At 43.6% G+C, this 13,592-nt stretch overlaps 1 protein-coding gene across 1 annotated transcript in view; it reads right to left on the bottom strand.

Moving 5' to 3' along the window:
* The window catches only part of fbxo10 (F-box protein 10), a 218,558-nt gene extending 215,452 nt beyond the window's left edge, over positions 1-3,106 (bottom strand). Inside the window, exon 1 of the mRNA XM_034905711.2 lies at positions 2,618-3,106. The gene's annotated coding sequence lies outside the window, so the exon portion shown is untranslated. The remainder of the gene's footprint in view (positions 1-2,617) is intronic.
* Positions 3,107-13,592: the final 10,486 nt, after the last annotated feature.

The raw sequence follows: 13,592 nt of genomic DNA, 5'->3' as shown, positions 1-13,592 counted from the left end.
TGGGTGCATGCAAATGATGCACTTATTGAAGTCAAACCCTGGCCAAGAAATGCAAAGGACATGTATATGGCCTTTTATGAAGAGATCTAATGCTTTACAAATGCCTTACATTAGCCTAAGTTCATAATACCACTATATCAAGGAGAATAATGTTTTTTTCCAGCATTACAATATATTAGTATACTAACCTTTAGCACGGACATGTATATGTACCTTTTGAACCACTCATAATATTGTAGTTTTGTACCTACGTAAATATCAATATATTAATACCTACCAAAATAGACATATTGTTTTCACTACTCATGCAACTATAAGAATACAATGTTTACACTTTCAATACTGTCCAAAAGTCCCTTCTACCATTATTTTACTTTCAAATCTTTTCTCATTTCTCTTATATTACTCTACTTATTACTCTCTTATCTTTTCTGTCTGTCTATTTACCATACACAATCTCAAATATCTTTCCCTCGCTTTATTCATTATTTGATGAAGTAAAAAAAGGAGTGAGATCTATAACAAAAACATTGTCAATGTAAAAAAACAAGTTAGAAAAATGCAACAGCCGTTTAAAGTGGTGATATCAAACACAAAAGCCCAAGTTAGGAGAAGCAATTGGGGCAACCTGGTCAAGCATCAAGCAAAAAGGCACAATTGGAAAGGTGCTGGGGCCCAACATTTCTTGCTTCTACAATTCTTGCTTCTAACTTGGCACCTTTTTTTGATCGCTTCGCTCCACTTTATCGCTCCACTTGAAATGCGCAGTGGCGCAGCGGGCTAAGGTTGTGTGCTCTTCAAGAATGTCATGTTGCAAGTTCAAACCACTTGAAATGCTCTTTGTATGACTTGAAGTGACTGAGACACACACTGAGACACATTCACACACACTGAGACTGTGTGTGTTTCTCAGTGTATGTGTGTCTCGGTGTGTGTGTATGTCTCAGTGTGTGTGTTTCAGTGTGTGTGTATGTGTCATTGTGTGTGTGTCTCAGTGTATGTGTCAGTGTGTGTGTGTGTCTCGTGTGTGTGTGTGTCAGTGTGTGTGTGTGAGTGTCTCAGTGTGTGAGTGTGTGTCTCAGTCACTTCAAGTCATACAAAGAGCATTTCAAGTGGAGCGATAAAGTGGAGTGAGGCGATCAAAAAAAGGCCAAGTTAGAAGCAAGAATTGTGTGAATCTTGGGCCCCAGCACCTTTCCAATTGTGCCTATTTGCTTGATGCTTGACCAGGTTGCCCCAATTGCTTCTCCCAACTTGGGCTTTTGTGTTTGATATCACCCCTTTAAACGGCTGTTGCTTTTTTTTTTTAACTTGATTTTTTACATTGACAATGTTTTTGTTATAGATTAATATAATACCGTAGGGGTGCACAGTTGCAAGGGATGCAGTTTCTCATAGGTATAGCTATGCAAAAGTGAATCCCCTTTATGTCACATAATGTGCACATGCGTTGTAAAGCCAACAGCGCTGAAGAGCTGCATTATCTCATGGGGTGCAGTTTCTCATGCTACACTGGCCCAAAAAAAGGGGGAAAAAACGTTTTTAAATTTTAAGGTTTTTTGTGTTTCACACTGTTCCTCAATTTGCCACAATCCTTGGTCAACGTTATTATTCCCACAATCATTGGCGAATCAGTTTGTTTGCAAGTAGTTCCAGCTCCCAGAACTGCGTTGTCTGCAGGTGACACGTTTTTCTGACAGTAACACATGTTTATTAAATCTACTTCAACATGCCCCTAAAGGAGAGACCGTGGAAGTGGAACTTTAAAAAAAAAAAGGCGTTCTTTATAAATCAGGAGTCTGTAAGTAGACGCTACAGATGCTATATGCAAGTTTTCGATGCTTCGCTCCATTTCTGATGGCAAAATTAAATCTTAATTCACACAGAACAACCATCTTGAAGCAGAAACACACAAGTGACACAGAAATGGCAGACTTGATTGGCAGCATGATTGTCCCCGCTTCATGATTTAGCGTTCCTAGTAGCAGTAGTACAGTAATGTCATATCATATCGCACTGAGTGGTGGGAAGGTCGTCACAGCCTGAAACATTTCAAAAGGGTAGCCCTGCAGAAAAAGTTTCTCTGACCTAAAACATTAAAGAGGTAACTGATGCTAAAAGCACACACACTGAACGCCTGGCAACCAGTAAATATATCCCTATTTATACAATACACAGTGGTGACTGGCTATACAGAGAATTTCCCTTCATCCTCAGAGAACGTTTCATATTTGTACAATGAATGATGTTAGACGAGTAAAGTGTGCATGTAGAAGCTCAGCATACGCCGCACGTTTAATTCCCCCAAATGTTTTTAAATTTCCAGAACGCTCTTTAGAAAAAAATGAAGTTAGGGGACTAAGTTTGTGGTCTTTGTGCAAGTAACCACAGTTTTAAACAATCCCTTAAAGCAACTGGCATCAATCTCCTCCCAAAAATCTGATTTTATTGGAGTATAATGACGCTTCATATATGAAAAAAAAGAAAAACAGACACATTTGTTTGTTTATTGACGATCCATTATTAAAACACTGATAAGGTTTTTTTTTTTTTTTAAGCGTCCCCCCGAGGTGAACCTGTGCATTTCAAAAGCGTTATTGAATTATAAGGTTCTTACCTCTAGAAGCTCAACAAGACGGACACATTGTTGAACAATGTGTGTTTTGTTAAACCCCAAACAGTGCTGCAAAATCCAGGCAAGTAAGTTCTCCTCCTCTTTCTCTTTCGTTCAAGCAAGGCGAGGATAAGGGAGGAAAAAGAAGTTAACTGCATGTGGACCCACTTTCCAAGCAACATCAACACCGGTTAGTTGCTTTGAGGTAGTAAACGTCATACTGTCGGTTTAACGTAAGTGAATCCCGACAATTTTTTTCTCCTTGCAGCAGAAATAAGTACAATGTTTTTGTAAGAGAGGGAGCCGCGCCAGTATTCGAGAGCCGTTCCTTTTAGTCTAACTCAGTCAGTTTGTCCTGTTTCTTACCGAAAAAGCCTCCTGGCAACAGAGAAATGTACTGGGAATGCGATCAGCAGTCGTAAACGTAGAGCTGACGCTCCTGCTTCTCACAATGGTATGAGTAAACACCTCCCCCAGAGTTTCGTGCTGTATCCTGACAACCTTTGGAGGAAAGTGGGAGGCAGAATTATCTTTCAGAGCAACAGCTTGTAATTGCACACACACACACACACACACACACACACACACACACACACACACACACATATATATATAATAAAAAAAAATAGCTGGAATTGAGTCATATTAAACCAGCTGCGTATGCATCCTGATTTTGTCAGAATTCAATGAAGCGACCGTGATCGCCAAGATAAGATTCAGTAATAATAATAATAATAATAATAATAATAATAATAATAATAATAATAATAATAATAATAATAATAATAATAATAACTAGAACTGGCAGGCAGTTTTACGGCTTCCAAGCTCAGCACCAGTTGAACATTTTGGCAAGCTGTAGCATTGCAGCACAAGTGTCACAGATCAGTTTCATGGAGCAGTTTCAATTAAAAATACTGCATTAGTTCATTATCTCACAATGCTTTATAACTTTAAACACCACAGTAACCATGACCCTATCTACACACTGTAATGAGTTATAACGTTAGGTTACTTACCGTAACCCTGGTTCCCTGAAAGGGAAGACGACCACCAACATTAAGTATGGGATATTCCCTGCCCTAGAGGTAGGTAATACTGAGCTCTCTATATCAGAGCTGCGGAAGGCCCCTTCCTGTGGTGACACACTCGGTCCCGCCTACCAGTTCCACAGACTGGTTAATGTGGAAAGCTGTAATCATCTTGGGGAGGAAAGCGGGGTTGGTGTGCAGCGACACTCTGCTTCCATCCTCCCACACACGCATGCAGGAGCTGTGAACAGACAGCCCCTGCAGCTCAATGATCCGCTTTACAGAGGTGATAACTAAGAGGAAGGCTGTCTTCATAGACAGATACTTCCGCTCAATGGAGTTTAAGGGCTCAAACGGGCCTTCGTGAGAGCCTCTAGCACAATATTAAGGCTCCATTCGGGGAGAACAGTCCTCCTAGGAGGGCATAATCACTGTGCGCCTTTAAGGAAATGGGTAGCCAAAAATGCGCATACAGAGACATAGAATTTACGGGGGCATGGCAAGCAGAGATAGCCGCTGAATACACCTGCAAGGTAGAAGGTGACCGTCCAGCACCAAGCAGTTCCTGCAGGAACTGCAATATGACTGGCCTAGGGCAAGTGATGGGGTCACGGTTTCTAGCCAGACACCAAGCTTGAAAATACTTCCACTTATAGGTATACAAAAAACCTAGTGGAGTCCACCCTAGCGCTCTGCATGTTACCCACAACTGGGTCCGATAGCCCTAGGGCTAGCCAGCAGTCCCTTACAGGGGCCAGACCCGTAACTGGAGCTTGAGTGGCTCCGGGTGCCAAAGAGAGCCTTCCGCCTGACTGAGGAGATCCAAAGAAGTGGAATCTCCCAGGGCTGGCTATGCAACAGCTGGCACAGGGTCAAAAACCACATTCTCTTGGCCACCTGGAGAACTGACGCTTTATCTAACCCGGCTTTTCCTAGAAAAGCCGGAAGCAGCGGTATAGGCGGGAAAGCGTACAAAAAACACTTTGGACCACTCGTGGGCTGCTCTCAGTTCCCACGCATTATGTCCAGCGATCCGACCAGGGTCCGCAAACTCCTCCACCTGCCCAGACCGCCCCCCAACAGAGTTGGGTGCGTCTGTCATCACCAATTGACGGCTGTGTATCACTCCTATGCTTGCGCCTTCGCTCAGAAGAGAGGCTTGCTTCCACCAGCGTAGGGCTTCCCAAACTAGGCGAGACACGGTCAGCTGACGGTGTCTGTAGCGCTTGGGGTGCAGCCTAAGGCACTGAGCCACACTTGGATCGGGCGCTTGTGGAGTAAGCTTGTGGGTGGGTGATGAAGCCGAGGCCATCAGACCCAATAGTTTTTAACACAACACCAATTATACTGTGAACCCTTGCTGAACAGGGCCAGACAGTTGCAAATGGCAGCCACTCTGTCGTCCGACAGGTAGGCTTGCACTGTGTGGGCCACTGCTCCTTCCTGCGACTAGGCAGATCAACCAGTCGTTCAGCTAATTCATCACCCTGATCACTTGTAGCCGCAAGGGAGCTAGGATGGCATCCATGCACTTTGAAACGTGCGGGGGCTAAGGAGAGGTTGAATCACAGCACAGAAAACTCAGGACTCTCCCCTGTAAGGCGAAGCGGAGATACTTCCTGTGCACTAGACGAATAGCAACGTGGAATCCGCGTTCTTTCAGTCCAGTGTGATAAACCATTCGCCCGGCCAGACAGCCTGTCGAGTACGGCAGATGCCAGCGCGTAACATCCGGGGCAACCACCGGTGCAGGCGGGGTCAGCTCCAGGGCCGGCGCTATTGGCTGAGCTAGGGCCACAGCAAGGGCTTGAGCCTGTGCCTGGCCAGGCCCAGCACCGCGTACAGCTCAGCCATGTACTGAAGCACTGAGGCACCAAGGGTGCAGACGCACCGAGGACACTGAGTGAGGTAGAATACAGTACTGGTACACCGAAGCATCGGGGGACCTGAATGCAGGTGTTATTCAAATGCTGTGGTGCTAAGCACTGAGGCATGGAGCACCTAAACACCGAGGGCGCCGACTGGGGGCATCCAGCATTAACCACGTGAAGTCAACACAACCTGGGGTAGCACAAAGCATACACCGGGGTGGATACCCAGACTCGAGTGGCTGCGGTAGGCAACCAGGAGAGCAGTACAGGGGAGCGCACGGTGCTGCACCATGGTGCAGAGCGGCGATAACCTGGTTCTGGACCGCGTGCAGTCCCACAACGCGGATAATAATAATAACGTGGCAGCACATAGCGTATGCCAGGGTGGAGCACAGGCTCAAGGAGATGCAACCTGTTATTTCTTAACTGCAAAGGCAGTAACAGGAACATACAGGCTTATACCCAGCCATTCAGCTATGGGAGAAACACATTCACCATGCCAGGCGGGTGACCAAGCGTGCCGAGTAGGAGGGCTGAAACAAGCCGGTGGATTCAACTCAACCATGGGACACAGCAGAGCTGGGTCCCAGTGGAAGAATCAGCTTATTATTTATTGCTAACTGCCGGGCAGTAAGAAACAAATGCGCACACACACCACAGAAGCTGTGTGGGTAAAAATATCAGTCACCACGGCAACGCGGTTAACTGATTTTGTTTTGTTTTTCCAGCCCACCGAGTATGCGGGCTGAAGCAAGCCTGCGTATGTAACTCAACAGCGGGGTGCAGCAGAGCTGCCGGTGGATATCATACTACATTTTATTTATTTATTTTTCTAAACTGCAAGGCAGTAAAGAAAAAACACATCACACACACACACACAACAGCAAGGTTGTGAGGATAAAATAGCAGTCACCACGGCAGCGCGTGTGACTGCTTTTAAACAGCGCACCAAGTAGGCGGGCTGAGACAAGCCAGCAGAAGCCGCTCAACAGCGGGGCCAGCAGTGCTGGGTCCTGGTGGAAATAACGCTGTATTTTTTTTTTTTTTAAACTGCAAGGCAGTTAAGAAACGAAAATACACCCCCTCCACGCAAGCTGTGCGGGTAAAAATAATAGTTACCACGGCAATGCGGGTAACTGATTTTGTTTTGTTTTTACCAGCCCACTGAGTAGGCGGGCTGAAACAAGCCAGCGTAAGCATCTCGACAGCGGGGCTCAGCATAGCTGGGTCCCGATGGAGGAATCGCGCTTGTATCGTTTTTTATTATTTTTAAAAATGCAAGGCAGTGAAATAAAAACACACATACACGCACACAGAGGTCCTACCTGACCGTCTTGAGAAGGAAAAAGAGGGAGATCTTCCGGTGAGTGACAGTTTTATAACCTCGGTAGGTGGGACCGAGTGCGTCATTACAGGAAGGGGCCTTCGGCAGCTCTGATATAGAGAGCTCAGTATTACCTACCTCAAGGGCAGGGAATATCCCATGTTGGTGGTCGTCTTCGACTTGAAAGGGAAGCTAATTTTACATTTAACCTTAAGGAAAGGTCAAAGGTAACAATCAAGGTAATTTTTGAATAGAGCATACATGGGTTCCTAAATGTGTTGTATGGTAACCATAACTCTATATGCACTGTAAGGAGTTATAAGCTAATTTTACATTTTAACTTAAGGAGAGGTCAAAGGCCGCAGGCAAGGTAATTTTTGGATAGAGCACATATAGAGCACATATGATAGAGCACATATGGTTTCCTATCTGTGTTCCATAGTAACTGTTAACCTATCTTAGGAGTTGTAAGCTAGTTTTACATTTGACCGAAGATGTATTTTGAAAGGTTTTTAAAGAAATGCATCATGAGGCCTTATTGGTTTACGCATAAACACAATTTTTGAAAAAGTCAATTGTATTGACATAGGAATGATGCTTGTCAACTTTGGAGTTAATCAAATAAACATTTCTTTCAACTGAAGCAGTTTGAAGAAGAAAACATAGTATTTGCCCTCTGTCTGATTTTCTGCATTTTTGCACATTTTTCACATTGTATTTGGTCAGATTTTTTTGTGGGTTGTAGTAGTATATAGAGGGAGTCTGAGAGTGGTTAACATGTAGAAAACAGAAAGTACTGATTAGAGGAGAAACCTCAAAATGGAGCGAGGTAACCAGTGGTGTACCACAGGGATCAGTATTAGGTCCTCTGCTATTCCTAATCTACAGTAATGATTTAGATTCTTTTTTTCTTAGAGAGAAAAAATGAAACCAGTTTTGTGCTTCTTTCATTTGTTTGGTGTGCAAGTTAATCAAACACGCAATCTTCAGGTGTGAAAAAGTTATTGCCCCCCCCAGTTAACTCAACCCAATTAAAGGGATAATTAGGGTCAGCTGTTTGGTACTTTCATTAACAACCAGGCCTGATTTAGGCCAGCCCTGCCCAATATAAATCTGACTAACTTTGGCCCTTACCATCAGAGTGAAGTTGTCAGCACACAGGTTCTAGATGCCACAAACAAAAGAAATTCCTTAAGACCTCCGGAAAAAAGTTGTTGATGCCTATCAGTCTGGAAAGGGTTACAAAGCCGTTTCTATGGCTCTGGGGCTCCACCGAACCACAGTCAGAGCCATATTGTCCAAATGAAGAAAGTTTGGGATCAAGAGCAAGGCGTAAAATCGTCCAGGAAGTCACAAAGAACCCTAGAACAACATCCAGGGATCTACAGGCCTCTCTCGCCTCGGCTAAGGTCAGTGTTCATGACTCCACCATCAGAAAGACACTGGGCAAAAATGGGATTCATGGCAGAGTAGCAAGACGGAAACTATTGCTCACTAAGAAGAACATGAATGCTCGTCTCAAGTTTGCCAAAAAGCACCTGGATGATCCTCAAGCGTTCTGGAACAATGTCCTATGGACAGATGAGTCAAAAGTTGAACTTTCTGGCCGACATGGGCCCCGTTATGTCTGGCGAAAACCAAACACTGCATTCTACAGTAAGAACCTCATACCAACGGTCAAGCATGGTGGTGGTAGTGTCATGGTTTGGGGATGCTTTGCTGCATCAGGATCTAGACGCCTTGCCATCATTGAAGGAACCATGAATTCTGCTTTGTATCAGAGAATTCTACAGGAGAATGTCAGGCCATCCATCTGTGAGCTGAAGCTGAAGCACAGCTGGGTCATGCAGCAAGACAATGATCCGAAACACACAAGCAAGTCTACATCAGAATGGTTAAAGAACAAGAAAATTTAAGTTTTAGAATGGCCTAGTCAAAGTTCAGACCTAAACCCCATTGAGATGTTGTGGCAGGACCTGAAACAAGCAGTTCACGCTCGAAAACCCACAAATGTCACTGAGTTGAAGCAGTTCTGCATGGAGGAGTGGGCCAAAATTCCTCCACGGCGCTGTGAGAGACTAATCAATAACTACAGGAAGCATTTGGTTGCAGTTATTGCTGCTAAAGGTGGCGTAACCAGTTATTGAGTCTAAGGGGGCGATTATTTTTTTCACACGGGGGCATTGGGTGTTGCATAACTTTCTTTAATAAATAAATGAACTATGTATCAAATTTTTGTGTTATTTGTTCACTCAGGGTCTCTTTTATCTAATATTAGGTTTTGTTTGAAGATCTGATAACATTCAGTGTCAAAAATATGCAAAAATGCAGAAAAGCAGACAGTGGCAAACACTTTTTCACGGCACTGTCGGTCATCTTGTTTTACAGAAGAACAATATTCTGCCATATTTGTATTCTATCATCACCAGGATGATGCCTACCAAGTTTGGAGTTTGTTGGCTATACAGTTTTCGAACTGTTGTTTTGATGTTGATGTTTGGGGTGCATTTCGGCTAATTTACTAGATGCCATTTTGATACTAAAATTTATCTCAGCAATTTCTCTTTCACAAACTTGAAGCGGGTGTGGTTGCTGATGAGGTATGCAAAGTTTCAGATCAATTGGTTCACCGCTTCTCAAGAAGAATATGCGTCAGGCGGCCATCTTGCCATACGCACAAACACAATTTTTGAAAAAGTCAATTGTATTGACACAGCGATGATGCTTGTCAACTTTGGAGTTAATCAACTAAACCGTGTTCAAGTGAAGCGGTTTTAAATTTAAGAACGAAACGTAGGTCTGGCTGCCATCTTGTTTTACGAAAGAGCACAATTTCATTGTACCCAGGATGATGCCTACCAAGTTAGGAGTTAACTGGTTAAACGGTTTGCAAACTGAAGCAGTTTGATGTTTGGGCTTGTTTTGGTGGCAGCCATTTTGATAGTAAATGCATATGCAAAGTTTCAGATCAATCGGTTCAGCGGTTCCCAAGAAGAAGATTTTAAAAGGTTTTTTCAAAAAAATGAGTCAGTCCACCATCTTGGTTGACACAGGAGTGCAATTTGTTTTGCATCTGAACTGTAATCTACACGGGATGATACCTGCCAAGTTTCATGTTGATTGGTTACACCGCATGCAAACAGGAAGCAGTTTCAAGTTTTGGGAAGAAAAAACAAATTTAATAATAACTAGAAGTTGCAAGCAACTTTACGGCTTCCAAGGACTTATTTAAGCATTGTGACTGGTTGCCATCCATTGGTTGCCATTCACTCAGTTGTAGACATCACTTTCCATAGGCCTTTTTTTTTTACAAACTTGACATTAATAGTAACAACAATAATAGACAAAGCTGTCTGCAGCTGACCATGTGACCTATGACAGTATTTTGACATGTGGCATAGTACCCCATTGGCCTCTACTCGTCTTTGTGCTACTTTGTACCACAGATTAATAGTACAATATATGCTGACATTTTATTTGCTTGTGGCCTCCATGTTTTTTGATGCAGTAACTTTACTTTTAACAAACTTCACAGACAACCTCCCTGAGGTTAAGTATGCAAAGTTTTACTTCAATTGACAAAACGGTTTCAGAGAAGATGTTTCAATATTTGACAAATCCAATATGGCCACCAATGCAGTTGGATAGTGCCCTTATGGTTTATATAGTAACCATAACCCTATCTGCACCCTGTAAGGAGTTATAAGCTAGTTTTGCATTTGGCCTTAGAACTGTCGAGATTTTGGACTACATACAACTGCCGCACCTGCAAAATTTGCGGCTCCACTTTAAAACAGCTTCAATATGAAAATGAAAAACAAACAATCGGATACAACTTAATATTTTTATTTATGAACATCGTACATAGCATTTTCAGAGCAGAAACACTGTATTTACATTGAAAATTAAACTTTTTTCTTATTTTTTTCAAAAAGAGCACATATACATAAACATGAAAAACTGTAATAAAATCAACTTTACGCAATAAACTTCTGGGCAAACAGGTGTAGAAAGCTGTATGCACATATACAGTTATAAAACATAAAGAACTAGTTATAAAATAGCATAAAACAAAAATATAACATAACTTATGCAAAGTGAAAGTGCTTTGAGAGTTCAAAGGCTCTGTCTGTATGTTCAGAGTTGTATTACAGCTTTCTAAGTACAGTCTGCGCAGAAAACATGCTTTTCTACTGTACCAGTGCATTTGCCACAGACTTGCCTTTTCACAATGGGCGCAGACATCAAAAGTTCTGTTTTTATTGCATTTAGCAACCTGGCATTGTCTTTTATTCTGTGTGCCAGTGGGCGCAGCGCTGGATGAAGGTTGAGGGGCATTTGCCAGCCGGCTTTCCTGTCTTTTACCAAAATGTTTCTGCCGTAGCTCCAGGGCTAGCTGCAAAATGAAGTCCCTCAAGGTGCACTCCTTGCACAAAACAAAAGCGTTGATGGCTGCCAATATGGCCGCCAAACGATGTGACCGATCGACTTCTCTTGAACCACTGTAAATCGAGGCCAGGAGGGGAGTATGTGCACCAAGTTTCATATCTCTGCTGTAAACAGGTTCGGAGAAGAAGATTTTTTTAAATTGTCCAAAATTCTCGAAAGATCCAGTATGGCCACCACACTATGTGACCTATGACCTTCATTTTCGCTCTGACACAACTTCCCTTAGGTGCCTACCACCCTACCAAGTTTCGTGAGTTTCTGTGCAACAGTGTTGATTTTAGAGATTTTTGAAAAGCGGAAGAAAAAATAAAAATCCTAACAGAAACAATAGGCTTCCCAGCAATTCAGGATTGGAAGCCTAATTAATCATTTTTGTAATCTACCAGCAGCTTCTGTTGCATACACATCGCTGATAATAGTGCATACCGTGGGTCAAAACAATGTTCGTGTTGTGGTTAATATTTTTTTTTTTAAATCAATGTCGTCCTTCTGGAGTCCTCTGAATGCCTTTTAATTTGTTTGTTTTTTAAACCATTTAAATGCAAAACCATAACAAAACATGTATACAGGCTTTTTTAAATGTATTTATTATTTGTCCTACGGTTGCCTTTAATTAATTTTTCTGCACAACTACTTTGTGTTGAATACGTGAATGTAAACATCTAACACTAGTACGTACAATACTCTTTCAAATAAACCTGTTATGACTTTGAATGTGTGGTTCTTAAGGACTGTATTATTGTCATTGCACTGTATTACTGGCACCTCTTTCTTTACAAATTAAGCACTGGTCAGAACTAATGACTAAAGTGACTCGAGCCAGATTGGTGACATAAATAACATCACCATCGAGCCCTCTTGAGGTGTTGTGGGCTAGTCGACGAAACACCGAGGATGGAAGGTGCCCACTTGAAGACCCCAGAGATTTACCCTACTTAGCTCAATCCAGATGGTTGTCATGCTGATGCCCTGGGGAGACCGCACTATGGTTGATCCCCGGAGCCAGCATCACAGCCGTTGTGTGTGCTGATGCGCTAGGGAGGCAATAAGCTGATCCCTGGAGCCAGCATTACACTTCAGCCATCAACACCAGTCACCTGTTCCATCAAAACATTACACACAAAAGACAACATTCCTCCGCCCAGGAGAGCAACCACCAAGAAAAGGTGTTAAAACCAATCCTCACCCAGGACAACTGGAAGCTGCTAGAGACTGGAAAATGCTGGCAGATGTTGGTCAACGGCTTATTTTTCCACCTGAGATTGCCACCACTAACCTTCGACCAGATATTGTCTTGTGGTCTGGATCAGCACGCCTTGTTCACCTGGTAGAGTTAACAGTGCCATGGGAGGATGCTGTAGATGAGGCGTATGAGAGGAAGAAACTGCAGTATGCTCAACTAGCCACTGAAGCGGAACAGCGAGGATGGAGAGTTCGGGTTTACCCAGTGGAAGTGGGTTGTCGAGGATTTGTGGCACACTCTACAACCCGGTTTCTCAGAGACGTCGGATTCAGTGGTCAAGAGTTGCGTCGCACAGTGAAGAACTTATCTGAAGCAGCAGAGAGGAGCAGCAACTGGCTGTGGTTGAGACGGAAATATTCTGGCTGGGGATCTCAAGCACAATAGAAAGAAAGAAACGCTGATGTACAGGTAAGTAAGCTGGGCTGAGTTGAGTGGGGGACGGAGGGGGGTGATGCTGGGACGCCAGAATCACCGTCGAGCCCTCTTGAGGTGTCGTGGGCTAGTCGACGAAACACTGAGGATGGAAGGTGCCCACTTGAAAACCCCAGAGATGTATCCTACTTAGCTCAATCCAGACGGTTGTCATGCTGATGCGCTGGGGAGGCCGCACTGTGGTTGATCCCTGGAGCCAGCATCACAGCCGTTGTGTGTGCTGATGCACCAGGGAGGCAAAATAAGCTGATCCCTGGAGCCAGCATTACACTTCAGCCATTAACACCAGACAGAAGGATATCTACATCATCGTATGGAAGGAAGCGCAAATGGATGGAGACACATATGGATCATATTAGTTTACTGTGAAGATACGTCTTAGTTGGTGCTTATCTTGGCGAGAGCCAAGTTCAATCAGCATGAAGTTTTAACATCTACTCTCATGTAATGGAAATCATAAAGATCTGGATGCATCCAGTGACTGCTGTGAAGAGTGCAGCTGGCAACAAGGGAAAGACCTGACAGGAGGAAAGAGACACCATTGGGGCTGGCAAGGGTTAGCTACCCTTGTCGGCAGTATCCAGCTCTGTGTTTACAGGATGCTGGAGACACCCGCCCACGGCTTCTA

The sequence above is a fragment of the Acipenser ruthenus genome, chromosome 2 (genome assembly GCF_902713425.1).
Source record: "Acipenser ruthenus chromosome 2, fAciRut3.2 maternal haplotype, whole genome shotgun sequence".
NCBI classification, from domain to species: Eukaryota; Metazoa; Chordata; class Actinopteri; order Acipenseriformes; family Acipenseridae; genus Acipenser; species Acipenser ruthenus.
This window is presented reverse-complemented; position numbering and strand designations above follow the sequence as displayed.